Source organism: Mus caroli, chromosome 5, assembly GCF_900094665.2.
Source record: "Mus caroli chromosome 5, CAROLI_EIJ_v1.1, whole genome shotgun sequence".
NCBI lineage: Eukaryota > Metazoa > Chordata > Mammalia > Rodentia > Muridae > Mus > Mus caroli.
In genome coordinates, this window is record NC_034574.1 from 14,946,480 (window position 1) to 14,968,982 (window position 22,503).

The 22,503-nt window shown below is 39.4% G+C and overlaps 1 protein-coding gene across 7 annotated transcripts in view; it reads left to right on the forward strand.

The window, feature by feature from the left end:
• The window catches only part of Magi2 (membrane associated guanylate kinase, WW and PDZ domain containing 2), a 1,402,993-nt gene that overhangs the window by 620,804 nt on the left and 759,686 nt on the right, over positions 1–22,503 (forward strand). For 2 of the 7 annotated variants that reach the window (XM_021161944.1, XM_021161943.1), the window contains exon 1: positions 21,382–21,865. The exons of the other annotated variants lie outside the window; for them this stretch is intronic. The gene's annotated coding sequence lies outside the window, so the exon portion shown is untranslated. Of the gene's footprint in view, positions 1–21,381; positions 21,866–22,503 lie in introns of those variants that run through there. 7 annotated transcript variants of the gene reach the window in all.

Sequence of the window (22,503 nt, forward strand, 5' to 3'; positions counted from 1 at the left end):
GTGGGAGTGCTGGGTTCTGATGATGGTGAGTGGTCTTGGTTTCTGTTAGTAAGATTCTTATGTTTGCCTTTCGCCATCTGGTAATCTCTGGAGTTAGTTGTTATAGTTTCTCTGGTTAGAGCTTCTTCCTCTCATGATTCCATTAGCCTCTATCAGCAGACCTGGATGACTAGCTCTCTCCTGAGTTTCAGTGTTTAGAGCACTCTCTGCAGGCAAGATCTTCTCTTGCAGCAAAGGTAGACAGATATCTAGCTTTGGGACCTGCCTCCTTTCAGATGATGAAGGCCTGAAACAGGGCTTCTCCCAGAATCTGTGGAGCTTCTGTAGTCCACACTGTACCCTGTGCAAACTAGTCTCTTCAGAATCCCGGAACCAAGATGGCTCCCCCTCATGCTGTGGCAAAGCCCTCCAGGGCAGGGTGGACACCTCTCCTCTGGCAGGGAAGGTGCCAAGATGTCTGGAGCCTGAAATGCGGTCTGCCTCAGAAGTGCTGTGGCTTCTGCCTGTCCCAGAAGCTGTTATCTTCTGTAGGCCACACTCTCACCTGCGCAGACTAGTCTCAGCAGAATTCCAGATGAAGAGTGTTTTCTATGAAAGTACAATCTCTTTACTTATGGAGAACTAGCATGATGGATGCTCGGGAGTAAGAGAAACATGCATGAGACACAATCTGGTGCTACAGTTTTGATTCCTATCATGTCTGCCATATTTCTGGGCAAGAGAGCCAGCCTTAGGCCTGTGTGTAAATTCAGCTTCTACTAACACTGTAAGAAATGTAGGGACTAGAAAACACTCAAATAAACAACAGCAACCATAACAACCAGACTTCTAAAATTAGATCACTAAAATGGGAAGTTATTTTTTGTCTTATAAGTTATAATATTATTCTCTGTGATGAATTTGTAGCTCATCTTAATATATCCATCAGCTATTATTGATCAACTAGGTTAGTCATGTATTAACTGAGCACTTGGCTGCTATATCTAGATAAATACAAACATATACACATTTATAAAGATTTATCTTCTTTTTATTTGCATGTGTATTTATACATGTATATGTGTGTGAGTGTGCATGAGTGTGTGTATGTATGTGTATAAGTGTGTATACGTTCAAGTGTGTGCTGGTCCCAGTTGAAACCAAGAGAGTGTTAGGGTCTCTGGAGCAGGAGTGACAGGTAGCTGTGTCAACCCTGTTGCATGCTGGGAACCAAATAAGACTTATCTGCAATAGCATCGTGTGCTTTTAACTGCTGAGCCATCTCTCTAACCCCAGATATAGACAATCAGAAGTATTTCAAGTTTGAGATTAGTAAACAGGCCTTTTGTCCATTTTTGCCTCTCAAATAGGTAAAATAAAAATTTTTGCCTCTCAAATGAAAAATAAAAATTTTCATATTACAACTTTTTATATAATAATTTTCATATTATTTTGAAACAGATTCTGTAAGTTTCTGCCATAGTAGGGGACTGAATGTGTTCAATAAAAGGTCCAAGAGTTACTGTTCTAGCAGAATATTCAGAATGTTTGAAGGGTGAAGAAGTCACAATGGTAGTCAACATTATTCATCTTACATGGATCTTAAGTCTGTGCTGAGAAAGCATGTACTAGGAAGAGGAAATTATTGGCTATTTAGATAATTGGAGTACAATTTAATGGATTCTGCTATTAACCAAAATTGAAAGATTTCTTAAGTTGTTTCTCTAAGATGAACAGAGAATTAATCAAATGTATATTAATGAACCTGAAGTAGCGCAAATGAATGAATATTCCTTATGATGATTTTATCTTTCCTTTTTCTAAATGTCCAGTCATGAACAGTGAATGATAGTGAAATAGGATGTTTGTCCTGCAGTAGCTTTCAGCACAGTAAAGTTTTTACAGTAAAAGAAAAAAGAAAAAGAAAAACAAAACAAAATATGGAAACACACAAATAAATAAATAACTTAAAACAAGAATACACCCAAAGAGAGTAAAACTCATTTGCAGAGTCTACAGGGGGATCAACATATACCTCACAGGGACTTTGGGAAGAGAGGAGCTGGATTCCAGCTAAGTGCAATGGAAAGGTCCTGAATTACTATTGTGACACTGTACAAAGTACTACTAGGAATGATGCTAAGACCAGAAATGGAAATAGGAAGTAGCTTGCATTATTAGGTAGACAGTGTTTCCCAACAGGAAGAGGAGTCCTCTGATATGAAAAATGGGCAAAATTTATTATGCCTGCGTCTTTCCTATAAATTACAGAAATCTGAACTAGATTATACATCTCCTACTTGAGTCATTTACACTTAGTTATAATCAAATTGTACTCAGTGCCTTTTCTGTTTCCTTTGACTTAGAGCCAGGGACTTGGTACTTTAACCCACGATGTTCATGAAAGAACTCCTTTAGTCTCATGGTGTTACACTTCAAACATAGATTTCTATGATTCAAATGAGGGCAATTACATGTATATAATATATGTATATGTAACAACTACAGAGCTATATACACACACAAACACGTGTGTGTGTGTGTGTATGTGTGTGTGTTGTGTGTGTATATGTATACTAATGTACAACTGTAGAACTACAGCTGAAACTGTGCAAAGACTGAAACAAAGAAACACATGCAACGGCAATGTTAGATATTCTTTGCTGAATTTCACATCAAAACATGCCCCAGCATAGAGGAATGCTAGGGAAGTGAGGTGGGAGTGGGTAGATGGGTGAAGCTGCACCATCATAGAAGCAGGGTAAGAGGAAATGGTATGGGGGTTTGCAGAGGGGAAACAGGGAAAGGGGATAACATTTGAAATGTAAACAAATAAAATATCCAATTAAAAAATTGTAAAGCTAATAATTTGTAACAGTCAGGGCTTTAGATAACTACTATTTATAAGCAATTTACAATTTTGAAATTCTTTTTCATTATGAGAAGCAAAACCTACCATATATGTGCCACATGGCGTTAACTTGGGAAAGGGTTGAAACACACAGTCCTTTCATTTACTAAAGCTCTTTGGTTTGATTCTGTGAAACATGAGAACACCAGTTCCATCCAGACCCATTCTCAGGTTGACCCCTGCAGGAGACAAGCTTATTAGGCTCTATCAGTGATGTCACTCACATGAAAGACAACATGAAGGATGCCCTGTTCAGTGAGGCAAAGGTGAAGAAAGTGGCAGACAACTGTCTTGATTTATTTTTTGAGGAACTAGAAAGCCGGACTAATCAAAACTTTGGAACAGTTTTTCTTTCATACCTAACTTTCAATGATGAAAAATTTCAAATTCATAGAAATATATAGAAAGTAAAAAAAGAAAAAGAAAAAGAAAGGAAAAGAATGTGGTATATATGACCATTACCTAGCTTTAGCTCCATGAATTGTTAATATTGTATGATTACTTTTTAAAACTTTTATCTATCCGTTGAAAACTCCATGCATATATGTCTCTTGATCATACCCACTCTTCATATTTCCACACCCCCTTGCATCTCCTTCCCAACTCATATTCTCTTTTTATTATCTTATTAACCCACTGAGTTCAGTTAGTAATGTCTATATGGGCATTGGCATATGCATGAGGCCATCCCACTAACAAAGGTAACTGTCTCTCCCCCAGCAAGCATCACCTGTCCATAGCTCATCAGTTAGGGTTAAGACATAGGACTCTTCTCCACAATCCATGGTGACATTTTTAACAGGCTTAAACTTGTATGAATCGTGTGTAAGTAGCCACAGTTCAGGCATCTGCAGCTTTATCTCTGTCAAATACGAAGGACATTGCAGACCATTCCTTTTCTGGATGCTCCCTGAACGTGGCAGAGTAGGGAATCTTGAAACTGTTCAACCTATAGTTTGCACTCATGGTCACATATTTTCCCTACTTTGAATAGCAATGCATCTTTATATTAACCACTATCTAGTGCAATAAATTCCTGTGATCAAGATTGGGAACAGCTCACACTCACTTATGTATATAAATGTAATATTTAGGAGACAATTTAACAGCATGACCATTAAACACACACCACACCACACACACACCACACACACACACACCACACACACACCACATAATTTCCCTAACCATTGTTTTTGCCCATGGTTACATCACTAGACATGAATTCTCTTCTGTAGAATAGACCTCAAATCCAGTCAATAGAGCAGTTGATTACCACCACAGTCTTGCCACTCTTGCACAGTGGGTACATCACTAAGACAGCATGCAGGGTCCAAGTCCAGGAATCTTTTTCCCCCCAATAGCTTGCATAACACCTCCTTGGAATGACAGTTTCCAGCCCAGTTCAAGACTGATTTCTCTGTGACCCCAAATAAAAGAGTCTTGAGCCATGGTTTCTTATCACCTAGTTATGGTGCCCCAGTTATTTTAACATCCATACTTCCAACCTGCTTTCTATTGTACCTTATTGCTTTTGGTTATCTAAGAATATAAAATGTTTTAACACATAAGCAATGCTAATTATTTACAATGGGATATATATATATATATATATATGTATATATATATATATATATACATATATATATATATATATATATACATTCTTTGTGGGTAATTTTAGCTCAATCAATTTGATAGCAATTGGAGTAAAAATACCTATTTCTTGCTTGTTTTTATTCTGGCAAATCTTAAAGAAATTTATAAAGCATTCAGGATAGTCCTGAGATGAGAAAGTTGGAGGACTTCCCTATGGTTGAATCCTTCTGAACATCAAATAGATATCCATTGACCTTAATTATTCTGTTAATTCCCTCTCATTTAGAACCTGACTTAGAAGATTCTCCTCCAATCAAATCTTTAGCTTCACAGAGTTTATATTCCTATACAAACAAAACAAAACAAAACAACCAAACAAACAACAAACAAAAACCCGGCTTTTCAGGCTTTACTCTTCCTCCAGAAACCTATCTACTCCCCATGGAGCAGTTAAAATTTTCTTCTTGCTGTCAGAAACAACCTATATTGACTGTGCCAGGCTCTGCTTTTGGCACTAAAGACACAGAACTGAGCAAAATTGATTCAAATTAGCATTCTTGTGGGGTGACATGCGAGGAAAAAAATAAATAATTGAAATATGCTATGGTAAGCAGCATGCTGCATGCTAATAACTGCTAAAGAAAAAAAGGCAAATATAGAGCTATTAGGTATATGTGTGCTGGGGACAGATATGGCTAGAAGTGAGACTAAAGGCAGAATGAAGGCTAGATGGACCATCAGAAACATGCCCAGTGTGGAAAGAATTTTGAAATGTTAGCCACATAGATGCTTGGGCGAAATGCATTTCGAGTGGGACTGCCTACTGTTTTAAAGGGAAGTGGGAGGAGTTGGCCTGCTGTTTTAGAGGGAAGTGGGAGGAGTCTGCCTGCTGTTTTAGAGGGCAGCTCAACAAGCTTTGTGTCTAGAGTCCTGTGAAGAAGGCAGAGTCTTGCTCTGAGGAGTGTGGATTGGAAGTAGCTCTCAAGTTGAGAAGGGTTTCGTAAGTCATGTTGTGATGTTACGGTTTATTCTGATTAATTCAGGAACCTCCTTAGGGGTTTAAAAGGACTAATACCGTCAGACTTGTAGTTTAATGAACCCATCTATCTGGCTGAGAAGAAAGGTAGAAACAGAGATCCATCACTCTAAATAATATGATGATGACTTAGACCTGCATATTGGTGGGTCAAAGGGAATTCTAAAGATATGCCTGCAGTAGAGACTGAGAGACAGAAAGGCAGCAAGGGTAATGTGTTGGTTAATATTAATTGCAAAGTCAATAGGATTTATAATCACCATGGAAGGCAATCTCTGGGTATGTCTGTGAGGAATTATCTAGATTGTCTTATTTAAAGCTGAAAACCCTAACCTAAATGTTGTTCGTGTATAATTCCATGGGACTGAACAGAAAGGAAAGGCAAACTGGCCACAAGTGTTCATTTCTCTCTGCTTCCTGATTGGGCATGCAATGTCACTAGCTGACTCCTGTTTCTTCTGTCCTCACATCAGCAAGCAATCAAACTGTGGGGCAGAACTAACTCCCCCTTTCTTCCGAAAGTTGTTCTCTTCAGGTATTTTGTTAGAATGATACAAGTTAACAAATACAGATGAGACCATAGTTTTTCTGTGAGGTCCTTAGAAGTGTCCACGGGGGAGGCAGTTGGGCGTAACACTGGTAGGTTACCTACCTGCCCAGTAGACCCTACCTGTCTCTCTCATGTGACCTCAGTATATATCTCCTCCATCCATCTGTGTGTCTCCTCCACAGTCTCAGTGTGATGCTGTCAGGTGGATGAGATCTCATCAGGAGAGTAACCATGCAGAATTTACCACATGGTATTGTGTAGCTCTTCAGGTTTTCTTTGAAACTGCCTACAGTGTTAACGTTGAAAGAGACCCTAAGGAATTCCTATCTACCTTTCTGCTGATTCACAGGAACACTTAGCTCAAATGAATTAAGTGACTCTTGTAAAGAACAGGAAAGACGGAGACTAAAGTATGGCTTTTGAAAGAAGGAGTAAGATATGAACAGACACTAGAGGAGCAATTATGTAAGTAAATGATATGCTTTTCAATCTTAAAAAAGAAAACCAATAACAGACTACCAAAGGAGGCTGTAAACATATCCTTAGAGATCCGTAAGTGGGACAGAGGCAGCATCTTTGACATGCTGGCAAAACAGACACTTCATCTTCCCCAGCTTTTAACAGCTCTTCAATCCTGAATGTCTAAAATTGTAAACATTAAAGAAGAACACATACTTTTCACTACTGGAACATTAAAAAAAAAAACAAAAGAATTGGTTTCTAAAAGAAAATGGTTCAATATCAATTTTGTTTATAAATTCAGGCTACATAAACCTAATTGACTTTTAAATAAACTAACTTGGAGGAGAAAAATAAAAGCATTCCTTTGATGTAAATTTTTATCTCATTTGAAGATAATAAGTTTCATTTTGTTTCCATTTGAAAACATTGCCTACTAACAAAGCTCTACGAGGAAAATTTTATTTAGTTTGATTTTTCTGCAACTTTTATATTAATTAACACAAATACGAGTGTAACTAGAGGATAATAAAGAGCTTTTTCCTCTAACAGCAAATGTAAATTAAAATACCTATTTAATTTTTATACTTGAGTGTGTGTGTGTGTGTGTGTGTGTGAGAGAGAGAGAGAGAGAGAGAGAGAGATTGGTGGTGATGTGTAGGTGAGTGTATGAACATGGGACACGTGTATGGGTTTCATTCTTTACCTTTAATCTTATTTGAAGCAAGAACTCATGTTCACATGGTGTATACCAGGTCAGCTTGCAGGACAGGCAGCACTCTGGGCATTGCATTCTGCCATGCACCTTGGGACATCAGGACTGCGGTTACAAATGCAGGTGGCTTTACATGGGATTACTCTGCTAATACAAACTCAGGTCTTTACACTTGAGTGGTCAGCACTTCACACTGTGGGTTATTTCCCTGGCCCAGCCTTTTTATATTGAGCATGTAAGCCTGTAGAACATTTTAGAAAGATGCATAATAATAATAATAATAATAATAATAATAATTCTTACATATTGCATGATTAAGTGTTAAGATGTGGGGAAAAAAGTTAGCCTTGTTTTCTCAATTAATCGCTGATGTCTTTCAAAGCTCTCGACATCTTCCAGTAATATTAAAATAACTCTGCCAAAATCATGGCCCTTTTTTTTTCCATGATGAGAAAACATTAGCTAATAGACTCAATCAAAGAAGGACAGGTATTTCTCTATTTTAAAAATAAAAGTCTGTTTCTTTATGCTTGACATTTAAAAGAAATAGGTCACATCCTATGTGTTAGAAAAGATGTATGCTTCCCCTCATTTTGTAATAATTATTCCACCACAGTAGTTACAGCTGTTTTGCTAATTAACAACCCAATAAGGTGTTTCTGTGGAGATTTTCTCTCTAAAATCCTGGAATGGGAACTCTGTACTGAAGGGTGTGGTTGACTGGGGAAGAAGTGTCCCATAGCTATGAGCTGGTTGGTGACTCCTTGTGGATTCACCCATTGTAAAACTCAACTTCACTGAATGTCAGTGGAGAAAATCCATAGGGCCAAAGCTCTGAGCTTCTACACAGTAAAATTCCTCCACCCTAAACACTATAAACCAATTGAAAACTATCTGTTTCTAAAATAGCACTGTAAATGAAGGCTATCAAGGCACAGCTATAATTATGTTCCTTCTCACATGTGAATATATATGCTGTCCAAGTGGTACATTTAACTATCTCCAAGTCAAATCAACCTCCTCTGAAAATAAAGTCCATGTGTCTTGGAACAAGGGAACATTCTGAGAAAGTCCTTGTGTTACTGGCTACCTCAGGACACCCTTAGGTTTCATCCTGATACCAGAGGTTGTTTCTTTATCAAAAGAAACTGGATTCCTATTCCACCCTGAGTCCAAGTATCTAAGCAATGGTGTACCTTAAAGAACAGCAAGAAGATGGCCAGCTAAACACTATCATAATAGTGACCACTTCTGGTTTTCTCAGGCATTGTAGGTACATGAAGAAAAGCATTAAAAACGTGGATCTTACTTTCAAGATGTTCCACAATTCATTAGATTAGAGTGGAAAAAATGCAGGCAACTTAATATAAAATTCATATTAAATTATTATCAAAATTCTAGATATGCCACAGGGGCTTAATATTTCAAATTGGAATCTCCAGAGATGAGCCTAAGAATATATATATTTTAAGATTCCCAGGAAGATTGTATGATATAATCAGATTAAGAAGCCACTGGTATGTGTGTGTGTGTGTGTGTGTGTGTGTGTGTGTGTGTGTGTGTATACATGTATATATATCCTTCCCCTCTCCCTCTCTCCCTCTCCTTCTTTCCCTCTCGCTCTCCCTCTCCCTCTCTGTCTCTCTCTCACCAGTTTATACAAATGTTCAGTAGTGCCATACTCATGATCCTTTCACTATGCCTGATCAAACCAGTATAGTCTAGAGTGACTCCTTTTCATTTTCTTTCTTCTGAGTCTTCTCTCTCATCAATTATTAAGGTTTCCTCTGTTCTTACTTCCAGTCTGTTCCTTGTTGGTCGCATCCTAGTAAACTGTTCTCTGGATGACCCCTTGATCTACGTTCACAGCTCTGACCTCTCCAACAATCTTTTAAGGTCCCAAAGGTCAAAACCAACTAAATCAAGTTCATTTTCCTCTAGCCCTTCTGTCAAAGGGATAGTATATCACTCTTGGTATAGAGATGCTATGGGGTTAGGGGACTGAAAGTCAGTTTCATAACCCAACCTTAGAATAACTCTCGAGCCATGTGTCCACCTATTTACTGAGACCCACTGCTTCTACTTGCTTGATCTGTCACAATCTTTCCTTAAGTTTTTTTGAACACCAGCAGTCCTATTTCAAACTATGTCTGTGTCTTTTTTTTATTGTCATGATAAAATACTATGACCAAAACAGTTTGGCAAGGAAAGGCTTTATTTCAGCTTGTGATGCTCAGGCCAGTCACCAAGGGAAGTCAGAGGAGGAAATGAAAGCAGGAACTCAAGGAGAAGCTATGAAGGAGCGCTGCAGAGTTTGCTTAGCCTGCTTTCCTATGCTATCCTTGACCACACACAATGGGCTGGGCCCTCCCATGTCAATCATCATTCAAGAAAATACATCACACTAGCAAGATTTTGCTGAAAGGATCCTGATATAGCTGTCTCTTGTGAGACTACGCCGGGGCCTAGCAAACACATAAGTGGATGCTCACAGTCAGCTATTGGATGGATCACAGGGCCCCCAATGGAGGAGCTAGAGAAAGTACCCAAGGAACTAAAGGGATCTGCAACCCTATAGGTGGAACAACATTATGAACTAACCAGTACCCCCCGGAGCTCTTGACTCTAGCTGCATATGTATCAAAAGATGGCCTAGTCGGCCATCACTGCAAAGAGAGGCCAATTGGACTTGCAAACTTTATATGTCCCAGTACATGGGAACGCCAGGGCCAAAGGGTAGGAGTGGGTGGGTAGGGGAGTGGGGGGGAGGGTATGGGGGACTTTTGGGATAGCATTGGAAATGTAAATGAAGAAAATACCTAATTAAAAAAAAGGAAAAAAGAAAAGAAAAGAAAAGAGAAGAGAAGAGAAGAGAAGAGAAGAGAAGAGAAGAGAAGAGAAGAGAAGAGAAGAGAAGAGACAAGACATCATAGGCTTGCCTACTAGCCAGCCTTGGATGAGCATTGAGTTTCCCAGTTGAGGCTTGTTCTTCTCAGGTGACTATAGAGTATATCATTCGAACATAAAAACATCCAGCGCAGGATGAAGTGCTGGTAGTCTTAGGATATGGAGGAAGCTCATTCCTGACTTAAATCTGTGCTCTTCTTTAATCTTATCATATATGAGTTTTAAAATTAATAATTAAAATTTTGAGGCATTCTAAACTATTGGATAAATCTGAACCATGCTACTATTTTAATTTTCCTTTATTTTCATACTGTATGAAGTTGCATGCTTAGAGCGATATAGAGTTTAATGAACTCTAATAAGAGAACCTATGATGATTATTCTAATGAAGTTATTTATTAGTAAATAGAATTGAAGAGGATATTTATGTATTCACAGATTGTTCATAAGCATTTTGAGTAATCATTTGTCAGTGGCTATAGTATCCTGTTTCCTCCAGTAGTCTTTTCTGGTGCCTATTAAGCTAATATACTATTGCTATTCTGCCTACTAACTTCAAACTAAAATATCATTTATTTATTCTATTGTGAAAAATAGTATTTTCTTTTTTTGTTTTCTAGTATAGTTTTTACTATATGAACTGGTATATCAAACATAAATACATCATAAGTAACCACTGGATATTTAGAAGGTTTTTTCCCTCCACTTTATTATGTTTTGATTGGGAAGTTTGTCCTTAATTCAGATACAACTTTGCCTTTGAGGAGGAATCATGCCTTGCACATCCTTTTCCTTTCTTTGTTTAATAGAGGAGAAGAAATTTTTGTAGCTTGATGTGGTTAATGATGCAAGCATGTATGCAAATCTTCTTAATAGAAGACTCTTCATATCTCAGTCTCTACTCTACCCTTCTATGCACTTCTCATAACCATGAAGCTAAAAGGACAAAGTAAATGCTCTCTGCAGCTAGTTATCAGCAAACAGGACATCTAAATATAATTTATGAGTAAATGGACACAAAAGACAACTCTTTCGCTTGCTCAAGTTGCAACTATGCAAATTATGCATGAGATTTCCCTACAACTGTCAGCCACCGTTATTCTAGAAGATTCCAAGTACTTGCAACCATCTTAAGAAAGTGAGGAATAAGGAGCATGGAGCTATGACATAGTTTGCTTCCTCTTCACATTTCCTTCATGGTCCTTTGCCAGCATAACCAAGGGCAATTGTCATCTGCTGGTTTATTGGGGGAATCCTGGGTTTCCTGAAAACTTTATATATCTCACATGAAATCCTGTGAAGTATTCACTCAAAAGTGATATAAATTGTCCAGTGTGTGGAGAAAATGGGAAGTCATCATTAGGGAGTTGAACTTGGGTTTTAACAACTCCTCCTCCTCCTCCTCCTCCTCCTCCTCCTCCTCCTTCTTCTTCTTCTTCTTCTTCTTCTTCTTCTTCTTCTTCATGGGGAAAATGAACAGTTATATTTGAAAATGAAGGGTAATGATTTGAATTTATTAAAAAGTGAAAAAGAGAAGGGAGTGATTGAGGCATGTTACTTTTATTAACATGTTACTTTTTCCTTTTATAAGTTTTGAAAAAGTCAAAGTTTTAGATATATGTACATGCATGCATACATATATACTACAATCTTTTCAACTCCAACTCAGGGGCTTTAGGGTTAAATTGACATCTGATAGGTAGGAATAATTATTATCCCCAAATTGGCAAATACCACAAGTTGGGTTGTTTCTTGGTTTCATAGATCCCATTGTATAATATTAAGTACTGCATCTCTGCCAAAACAGGCATCATTTCCCCTGAAGCTTACATGACACTTACAGGACTGCTCACATTATGCGAAATATCATTGCAAGTCATTTAATTAAGGTTTGGTTTCTTAATAGCTTCGTTCCCAGTTTCTGTCCCAGAGGGTGGCAGCATGGCAGAAGGAAAAACCTGGGGCTTTGTGCTCACAGGTGTTATCAATCCTGCCCTGTCCTGTTTGCCTTTGACCTTGGGGTAAAAAAATCCCCGAGGATCTCCTTGAAGAGGTTGATTCTTTCTAAAACTGGGGGTGATGTGCCATTGTGAAGATAAAATGAGGCAATACATGTAGATCACAAAGCTCTGTCTCACAAAAGACACGGGTTGATTCAATTGGATGCCCCAACCATTATCACAAGCAGATTGGATTCAATATGGAAAACTCCTCAAGAAATGTTTAACTTAATTTTGTTAAATTTGAACCTATAAGCTGCGCTGTCTGTTAATAAAGCTCTGTGGCTTAAAAAGTTCATTGGCAACCAGTATCACATTAGGGCTCTGGAATAAGAGGCTCCAATCAGACCTCTTCTCTAGTCGGCCCTCATCACATCTCCTGGCCTGTGAGTAGAACAGGTAACTATTTCTTTTGTTTCCTTTCTGCCAGCTCCTCTGTCTTTGTTTTTCCAGTCATCTCTGGCTCCATGTGGGCTTGATTTTATTACACTGCTCTGGTGCTTTAGGGAAAGTTTATTTTTAATTCTGCTTTTGAGAAATTTTTTTATTGTAAGAAATGGCACAAGCCATCAAAATTTAGACAAAAAACGTCCTTTCCTACGGTGGCAATTACTAATTTATACAGTCCGTTCTATTGAATGTTGATGGTTTTTAATGAAGTAAGTCAACAGTAAGAATCCTGAAAGCTGAGTAGTTAAAGTGAGAGGAAAAGGAGAGGGGATATAGGAAACCATGCTGCTTATGAAAGCTTATGTTTGTCTAGACTCAGCTCTTGGCCAAGTTTTTCTCCTAAAGCAGGAGAACCTACTGATGCCCCACTCAGATCTAGCTGGTTGTGTTCACAAGGTAATGTAGATGAAGAGTTATAGAAAAGTATGATCCTGTGGAGAAAAGCAGAGATCATAAGTCACCTTGGTTTGCAGAAATTAGAATTGGCTAGTTCATCAGGAGAGCAGAAAAGCAGTTCCAGAAAGGACAATGGAACGTATTTGTGCCCATTCTGAACAGAAGTCCCATCTTGTGCTTTGCTTTGGCAGTCAAGTGAAACGTGTCTCAAATAGAATTTTAAAACATGGAGAATTTACCTGCTGAAGACTTGGAAATTATCTTATGTGAATGCTACATTTGCATAGTTTTATTTGCTGTGGGCTTTTGTTTTTGTTTTCTCAGATAGCACTGATGATTGAACATAGCTCTTGCACATCCTAACCAAGGATAGTACAACTGAGTTAGATCTGCAGCCAGTGGATATTGCTAACTTATGATTTAACTTAGTGAGTTACTTTTGGCGAGGAAATTTTCTCCTGTGGAACTTTTATGTTCAAAGTATATTCCTGAGACTTATTTATGGAGAGAAAAAGCTAGCAAAGAAGAAAGCATTTCACATCTTTACTTTATGTACTGAAAAGTATGTGTATATAGGTGTGTTTACTTTGACTATGGCACCCATTACAACACCAAAGTATACTTTATATCAAGGTAATTGGTTTGGGATATACAAATTCATGAGCTGAAAGCCAATAAAATAAAACATTATAGCCATGGACATGGAAGCTAGCATTTATTGCATCATCTTCTACAATGACATGAGGGTTATTGTAACAGTGATGGGGTGACAGTGGCAAAGTAAATGATGGTGGTGATGGTGACTGTGGTGGTAGCAGTAGCTATAATGGTGAAGAGGGCAATAACCAGGAGGGTACCAATGCTAGCTGTGAAGGGATGGTGATGGTGGTGGTGGTGGTGGTGGTGATGGTGATGGTGATGGTGATGGTGATGGTGATGGTGATGGTGATGGTGATGGTGCTGGTGCTGGTGATGGTGATGGTGATGGTGATAGATATGAGTTGTTATGGTTAATGCTTCATAACTCTGTTCAACTGATAGCATCACTTTTTTTTCAGATGAGCAATTTGTCTAGTGCTACTCCATGCAGAAATGTTAGAGTTGCTAAATTGCTGTGTCTTTGCCACTGAAACAGATTAAAAGGCTTTTCTTAAGGCACCTGCTTTGGCTTTAGGACAAAAGAAAATCCCAAAGCATGAATTCCCTGCATTTTGCTTTTCTTGCCTTAGAATGGGATAATCAAACCACTCCCTGTGACAATTATGGATACAAGCACATATATATAACTGACTTCAAGCAGAGCAGCATAATTTGACAGTGACTGAAAAAAATGCATTAATTTGACATAAAGAGTCAAAAAGAAGTGAGTTGTTTCTGATGAAAATTGCCATGTACCCTACAAGGGAATAAAAGAGGAATTTATTACAGATCCACATTCTGCAAGTACTAGCTACGTCTACCACCCCCTACATTGTAACACAGACCATGAAGTTGACACTCACACAAACTAGCAATGGTATAATTACCCACTACCCAGATCAATTCATATAATTGAAAAAAAAGAAGGCAGGCTCCATGACTCTGCCTATGATAAACCTTATTCTCAGGAAAAATTAATTTTCTTGTTGTCAAAGAAGATCTATAATGTATTTGGTTTTGACTTCATATAAACACAGTATCAATCTACACTAAAAAATGCACTTAAATGACAATTGTGCTATATATTTAAAAGAATTTCTATTTGTTAGTAAATATTTTAGATTATGTAGAGATATTCCATAGAAACACTGGAAGTATTCAATAGAGAAAAGGCAGCAGTTTATAAGTGCAATTGATTTTTTTTTTTTAAAAAAGAATTAACATTTAGCTTATTGCTAAAATACAAGTATTGGCTTTTGTAAAGCATGTAATTTCTAACTTTTGCCTTTGAAAAGCATACACTATAGCCTAATAATGAATCAATATATATTGTTCATGATTAGTTATATGAAAGGTGGCAGTGCTTCCTAATTTGACTGATAGCATAGCCCTGTGTTCCCATTTGGTTTTTGATGCTATGACAAATAGAGACAAAGCAATTTGGGGGAAAGAATTATTTCAGCTTAAAGGTTACATTCTATCATGGGAAGCCAAGGCAGTGGTTCAATACATGACTCTTCAGGCAGGAACTGAAGAAGAGCCCAGGGAAGAACACTACTTATGGCCTGCTCAGCTCTCTTTCCTATATAGCCCAGGCTTGCCTTTTCAGTGATGGTACTGTTCACAGTGTGCTCGGCCCTGCCGTGTCAACTAACACTTAAGAAAATGCCTCCCGGACATGGCCAAAGGCCAGTCTGATAGAAGTAATTCCTAAATGGAGTACCCACTTCCTGAATGTATCAAGTTGACACCTGATGCTAACTATGACACTCTATTAATTAATATGATCAAAAAGTACATCTAATACTGTACTGAGTCAATGGTGCCATCTCACCAATTTCAAACTATCTTTGGAAAAAAGCAAAAATTTCCCTTCTCTCTTGTTAATAAGACAATAATGGTAAGAGATAATTGTGTTTTGTATCGGTTTATAATAGCTGCAGGCATTATGTCAAGTTCTTTTTTTTTTTTAGTTACTAAATTTAGTATTTTATTTTATTTTTTTTAATTTTTAATATTTTTTTATTACATATTTTCCTCAATTACATTTCCAATGCAATCCCAAAAGTCCCCCATACCTCCCCCCCACTTCCCTACCTACCCATTCCCATTCTTTTGGCCCTGGCATTCCCCTATATTGGGGCATATAAAGTTTGCAAGTCCAATGGGCCTCTTTTTCCAGTGATGGCCGACTAGGCCATCTTTCGATAATTATGTCAAGTTCTAAGCATGGCTTGTTATTTAAGCCTCATGGTGAAACTCTAAGGCAAGTCTGGGAACTCAGGCAACAGAGGCTGGATGACCTGCTTTTGATCGCAAAGTTCAAAAATAACAGACCCCAGTCAAAGCCAGTCTAGCAGTTGATAATGAGCCTTTCGTGGGTGGGAAATAAAAGTAGAAGGCAAAACAATCACAGCACTGGTGCCCTGATAGGATCTGCTACTGCCGTTCAGTGGCCAGCAGATTGAGATATGTAGTGAAGCATGTTTTCCAGGCTGTGGTTGAGTCACAGAGAGAAAAGTGCTCTTTACGAGTTCCTGTATCTTTGGTGAGGTATTCAGCTTCTCCAAAAGCCACTTTCCTCCATGGTTAAATGGTGCTAACAGTACCTCATAGAGCTATTGTCAGGATTAAAAACGTTAAACCTCAGGACAAGAGAGATGGCTCAGCTGTTATGAGCATTTAGTGTTCTTGCTGAAGACCCAGGCTTAGTTCCCTTAACCCATATTTTGGCTCACAATCATCTGTACCTTCTGTCTCAGGAATTCAAACCTCTTCTGACCTCCACAGGCAGGATATGCATATGGCAAAGTACTTATAAGCATAAAATAGAGATAAATTTTAAACAATTAAATGCCTTTGAACTAGGAGGAAAGTGTTTTTTTTTTAGTGTCATCCCTCTGACTGCTTAGGCTGCCGTAGCTTGGAGAGCACAAGTATAAACTAAAGGAGAGGCGAGAAATGGGTTCATGTGCAGTGCAGTGTGGTCAGGAAGTTCTTGAAGAATAAAAGCAGATGAAAAAAGCAAGGGGTGTCAGGTACAAGACAGTGGGTCTGGTGCACCTGTAACAAAACCCTGATATAGTTAGTAACAGTAGGCAAGTTAGGAATGTTCTCCTGGTCTTACAGGAGGGGGAAATTGCACAGAGTACTGCCTATATGTTAATATTTGTGGTCAAAAAATACACACATTTACTTCATATTGTTTTGAAAAGTCATCTCAGCCTTCCTAGAACAGCTAATTTAAATTTAAAAAGCAAGTCTCTCATTTAACTTACAAGGGATCATGAGTATGAAATTTGAACCTGTCTTCCTAAGCCAGTTTTCCTTAATACCACTTAGTTTTCCTATTACTTTTAGTGTCCTGTGTTTCTCAAGTATAGAATTCAAAGTGAGATCAGCATCTTTCAGGAACTAGTTGCTTCTTAGGAGATCTGCATTTCAGTGTGACATTCACAGCCCTTGAGGATGCAATCCTTTTGACACTGCCCCATTCAGGTTCTGTGAGGCTTGCTTCTCGACAGCTTCTGGGACCTTTGTCTCTATTCTATAGCCCACTTGATCATCTCAAGCTTTTCTCCCTGAACAATTGCATCTCTCACAAACTTTGGTTTGTCTACCCTGCTGTGACCTTCTCTGAAGACCTTCACCACACCACCCCCCACCCCAAAAACTGAATGTGGACATGTGAATGCAGCTGGAGCAGACTTGCCAATCTAGTCTTTCTTTGTGACATAAGAGACTACAGTAATTGCAGCATCCTGTTCATTGAGAACAGGGTCTCTAAGCAAATACAGTTTGAAGGCAATAGGATAACATATTAGATTATATACACAACAGAATGAAGTTGGATAAAAACAGAAGACAGAAGCCGGGCATGGTGGCACATGCCTTTAATCCCAGCACTCAGGAGGCAAAGGCAGGCAGATTTCTGAGTTCAAGGCCAGCCTGGTCTACAGAGTGAGTTCCAGGACAGCCAAGGCTATAAAGAGAAACCCTGTCTCAAACAACTAAGGAAAAAAAAAAAAAAAAAGAAGAAGAAGAAGACAGAATGGAAAGATGATACAATTCCTGAGAAGCAAAGATAAGGGGTTTGCTAGTCGCCAGGAGCCACCCAGACCCAGCCTGTGCTTTGAGGTGCTCAAGCACTCTGCAGTCCAGCCACACCACCCTGCACAAGTCTCTATGTTTGCTTCCCTGCCAGCTTGCTTTGTCTGTCATCAGGATGCCCTTTTGTCGGCTAGATAACTAATACACTCAACAGCTCAGGTCAATCTCACCCTTTTCTACTGCTCTTCCTACCACTAAGGGGAATGTCCTCCTTTTCTGAATTCCCACAACACCTTGTACTATAGACTGCTGTTTCTATTTTATGTTAATGGTAGCCATAGTTTAAGTATCTCAGATGGTTTGTGTTGGGCCCTTCTTGTGTTTAGCCTTGTGTCCAGCATAAAAGGATTTGTTTAATGAATAGTGTGTAAAAAAGTGAGCAGACAAATGTAGACTTATTTCACCGTATGTCATCAGTTTGGAAGTAGTAGGAGATGGTTTAGAACAATGGCTCTAGTTAGTGGCTATAATATTTTTATTAATGTATTTTTGTTGTAAGTTAGCACCTCATTGATAAGCTTAGATAGGCCTCTTTAAATATGACCCTCTGACTTTAATCAAATAACAAGAAGACCAGATAAATATCTTTTAAAATATCAAAGAATTTAAACTTTGTTTTACGGTAACATTTGGGCTAAATCCCACATGCTGTGTAATAAAATATAGAAGGCCCATCTCTCTCTATCACTGGCAGCACCATGCATAATACACTCAAGAAAATTGCCTCTATCACCAAAGAGGAATTTTTTTTAAGGCTAAGAATAAACAAAACAGAACAAAACAAAATACACTAAAGCCAAACTGTGAGTGAATTTGGAACTGAAACACCTAATGCTAAAGGGGAAGAATATAGAACCAGCCACTGTGGTTCTAAGAGACTGGGAGCTCAAATCCTTGCATGTTTCATCCTGTAAAATTTTAGGTCTTCCTAAATTTGTCTAAGCTGACTTACTTTTCTGCAGAGAGATATTTTTTACTGTCCAATGTTTGGATGCCAATTTTTGTAGCACAAACTGAAGTTAATTTTGTAGCCAGTTAGCATATAATTTATTTGAAAAAGCTCAAATTAGATATCTCCATGCAAGGTAACACTTTAAAAATACAAAGCAGTGGATAGTTGGTACTCATTTTCTGTCTGGTTTAGAAGGTGTTTATGGAAGGGACTGTGTGCTTTTCAGCTTGATGGCCTATCATTCAAGCAATGTTTCCTTTCTTTGACTTCAGTCTTGAGGGAGCAAGAGGTGGTTGTGTGAGAGAAATTTTTGTTTGTTTTTGTTTTTTATAGGCTGTAGAAGGCAATAGGATAGTTGCTCCCTCCCCGAATACTTTGTGGAGTACCCTTATTATGTAGACACCCCTGTAGGAGAAGTTTTGATGCTAAGGTCCTGTTCCCCAATTACTTCTTGATCTGTCAGTAAACAAACCATGGGCCAATTGCTGGGCAGAAGGGGTAGGCAGGACTTCTGGGTCTTGGGGCAAGAGAGGGATGCAAGGGAGGAGAGACAGAGTTTGCCATGCTTCTGATGGAGAAAAGTTGAACCACAAGGGCCACTCCTACAGGCTGTTTATCAGGGACTAGATGCCACTGAGCAACTAAAGTTTAGGGCAGGTGGAAGGTGTGGAGCTAAGAGTGTTGATAAGGGCACAATAGTCGAGGGAGTTTAATAATGCTCAGGAGTTATGCCAAGAATGCAAAGTTGAAAATATACAACTGTGTGTCTGTGTCTTTTATCCATGGATTAAAGGGAAGCTGTGTTGGGGCTGGCAGTAGGGCCCATTCCTGGAGTTTAGGCGGGGTAGCAAAAGCTACATGCAACACACCTCTATACCAAAAGATGGCAAAGTGACAAAGACTACATAACACATTTGTTTGATCACAATTTCATGGAATGAGGAAGCCTTTAGCTTAAAGGTCCAAAGCTCCAGTAAAATATGCCTACACTTAGAGTCAATAAAGCATGGATAACCATGTAGAAAAAAAGGATTGAGAAAACAAGGATTGATCTAAATCTGAGTGTAGAACCCTCAAAGCCATCTGTTAATGTGTCTGTGACTGCTCTCTTTAATGTGTCTTTTTGTTTGTTTCAAGATAGGGTTTCTCTGTATAGCCCTGGCTGTCCTGGAACTCACTCTGTAGACAGGCTGGCCTCGAACTCAGAAATCTACCTGCCCCTGCCTCCCAAGTGTTGGGATTAAAGGCGTGTGCCACCACAGCCAGGCTTAATGTGTCTTCTTGTGGTTGTGAGATAAGACTTCTGAAATGAGACAGACAGCAGAGCCAACAAGGGGAGCAGAGGGAGATGATGTTGTACATTGTTTTTTGAGAAATCAGGTATTGGTTTCTATGTCTTCTTTTGAAGACAAGAAATTCCAGTTCCTGCTGGTTTTCAGGCCAGGAGCAGGGTGGTACAAAGGAAGGTGTGAGAAGAAAGAAGAGATTTGGCTTCCAAGTCCATTTGCATTCTGAGGCCCAGCACTGTATCACTGTCCCGGCTGTCAGGATAAGGAGGGTTGCCTAACATTTTCCTCTCACGTTGAGCCATCAGGATCTTGAAATTAAGAATGCATAGGTAAGACTTGGAATAGAGCTCAATAGCAGGGTATTTTCCTAACACATGTGATGCTGATTTGACCCTCAGTCCCTCAAAAGCTCTTGTTTATTTATTAAAACCACATGTGGACCCGCAAAGGTCAACCAGGAGTTCCCATGTGCCTCATTCTTACCTTCACTTTCCCAGTCATTTTGTATCTGAACAGTTTGTGAATATCATCTCCTCCTTTTTGCAGGGCCACTGAGAGTACAGGAGGCCCATTTTCTTCAGAGGTAGGCTCCCTGTTGTCTACCAAGAGTGCTATAGCAGAGAACCAATTGGGAGGAGGCTCGCTCTGTGCATCCCAGGCCAGTGGCCACACACTTGTCTCCCAGAGTTAGTGAGACAGGTGTTGCCTCTTGTTTCTGAGTCTCAGGACCTGATTAGGCTTTGCTGCCTGGGCACTTTCCCTCCCAGGCATCAGGGCCAGGGATGGCATAGGGAGGAGGGGCCCACTACCACTGATCCATTTGACATTGAGAAACCGAGGCAGAGAAGGGAGAAGTGATTTGCCGAAGAGCTAAGTTACCTGATATGGGACCTAGTTGCACAATAGGAAACTATTGATTTCTGGGAGTTTTGTCATTTTTTTTTCTTCTTTCACATTATCATTATCTTCTATAATGCTCCGTAACTTCGGGATTATGTTAACTGGGTTGCAAAGAACAGAGCAATTAGGAAAAGTGTGTAATAGTAAAATTAGTGATTTTCTGACCCTCCACAGAAAGAGCAGTGAGGCTCACAAGTTTAAAGGAATTGTTCAGTTGGGTGATGCAGAAGGGATGCAGCCTTGTTATTAACATTGAAAAGTTTAATTACATTTCATTATACTATGCTAGCTTCTCCTAATTGCTAAAAGGGGACTATGAAAGGAAAACCAAAAAGGCTCAATCTCTAGGAGTTTTTCCCCTCGGCTTTGTAATGTAAATGTGCCCGTGTGGATATTAAAACTCACACATTCCATCCATCTCACAGGCTTTTAAGGGAAGGGTCACCTGACTTCACCTAGAGCCGCCCCCTCCCTTTCCCAGAGGGAATCCAAAAGTGAGAGACAGGCAGACTTGCGTAGAGCCCAGGTTTTCATGCAGTGAGATGTAAATGACCCTGACTGAATGGGAATCCAGTGAGGTGGCTAGTGGGGGGTGGGGGAAGAGACAGGAGGGAGAGAGCAAACGCCAGAGAGAGAGAGAGAGAGAGAGAGAGAGAGAGAGAGAGAGAGAGAGAGAGAGAGAGCAAGCGCTAGAGAGAGAGAGAGAGAGAGCTGCATGCTTCATCTTTGAGGGGAGGGAAAACAAAAGACCTCAGGAGCAGTTTTGTGTTGCTGTGTCTGGCTTCAAGAAGAAAATTCTAGACATTTATGCCGGCAAGACCAAAGCTCAGCTAAGATTACTTCTCCCAAGAAGATAATTGTATCAGAGGATGGGTTGGAACAGTACAGGTGGTTTGAGGAGACGCTGACAGAGGACCATGGAAAGGTGGGAGAGGACGCGCGGCTCCTGGGCTTCCTCTGAGCTCAGCTCCAGGTTGGTAAGCTTAAACGGACGGCTCTGGCTTCGCGATTTCTAATCTGTCTATGTGTGTGTTCTATTTATAGCCTCCATACCCTCCTGTTCTCCAGCCCCTGGGTAAGACAGTGCCATATTCTGGCAGATGAGAACCTAAACTTGCTTTGACTCTCACTTTGTATACCGAATGCCTCTCACTGGCTTCCGGAGCTTTTGTTTAATACAGCCAGCCAGAGCCATCATGATGTCTCCTTCTAAGCCACAATGTGTGCTTCTGCCCGAGATTGTCGGGTGGCTGTTTGGAGAATAGTTAGCATTTTGCCCCACCAGGCTGCAAATGCATGTCGAAGGTATTGTGAGATGTTGTGAAACAGCAAATATCTGCTGACTTAGCATTTTGGCTTATGTCAGACTAATTCTCCGATAACCCACCACCTCTGCCTTATCTGAATTTCCCACAATTGAGTTCAAATATTATAACTTTGAAATGGCACCCCGTCAACAAAGGCACACCCCAGGTATTCTTCCAGCAACGTGTTTTACCTCCTATTGAAGCCAAAGCTTTTTTAAAAAAATCTTAATGTGCCTGGGTCTGGGGAGAGAATACAGTGCAGTATGATTAAATTAGGTTCAAAGCCCTTTTTTTTTTTTTTTTT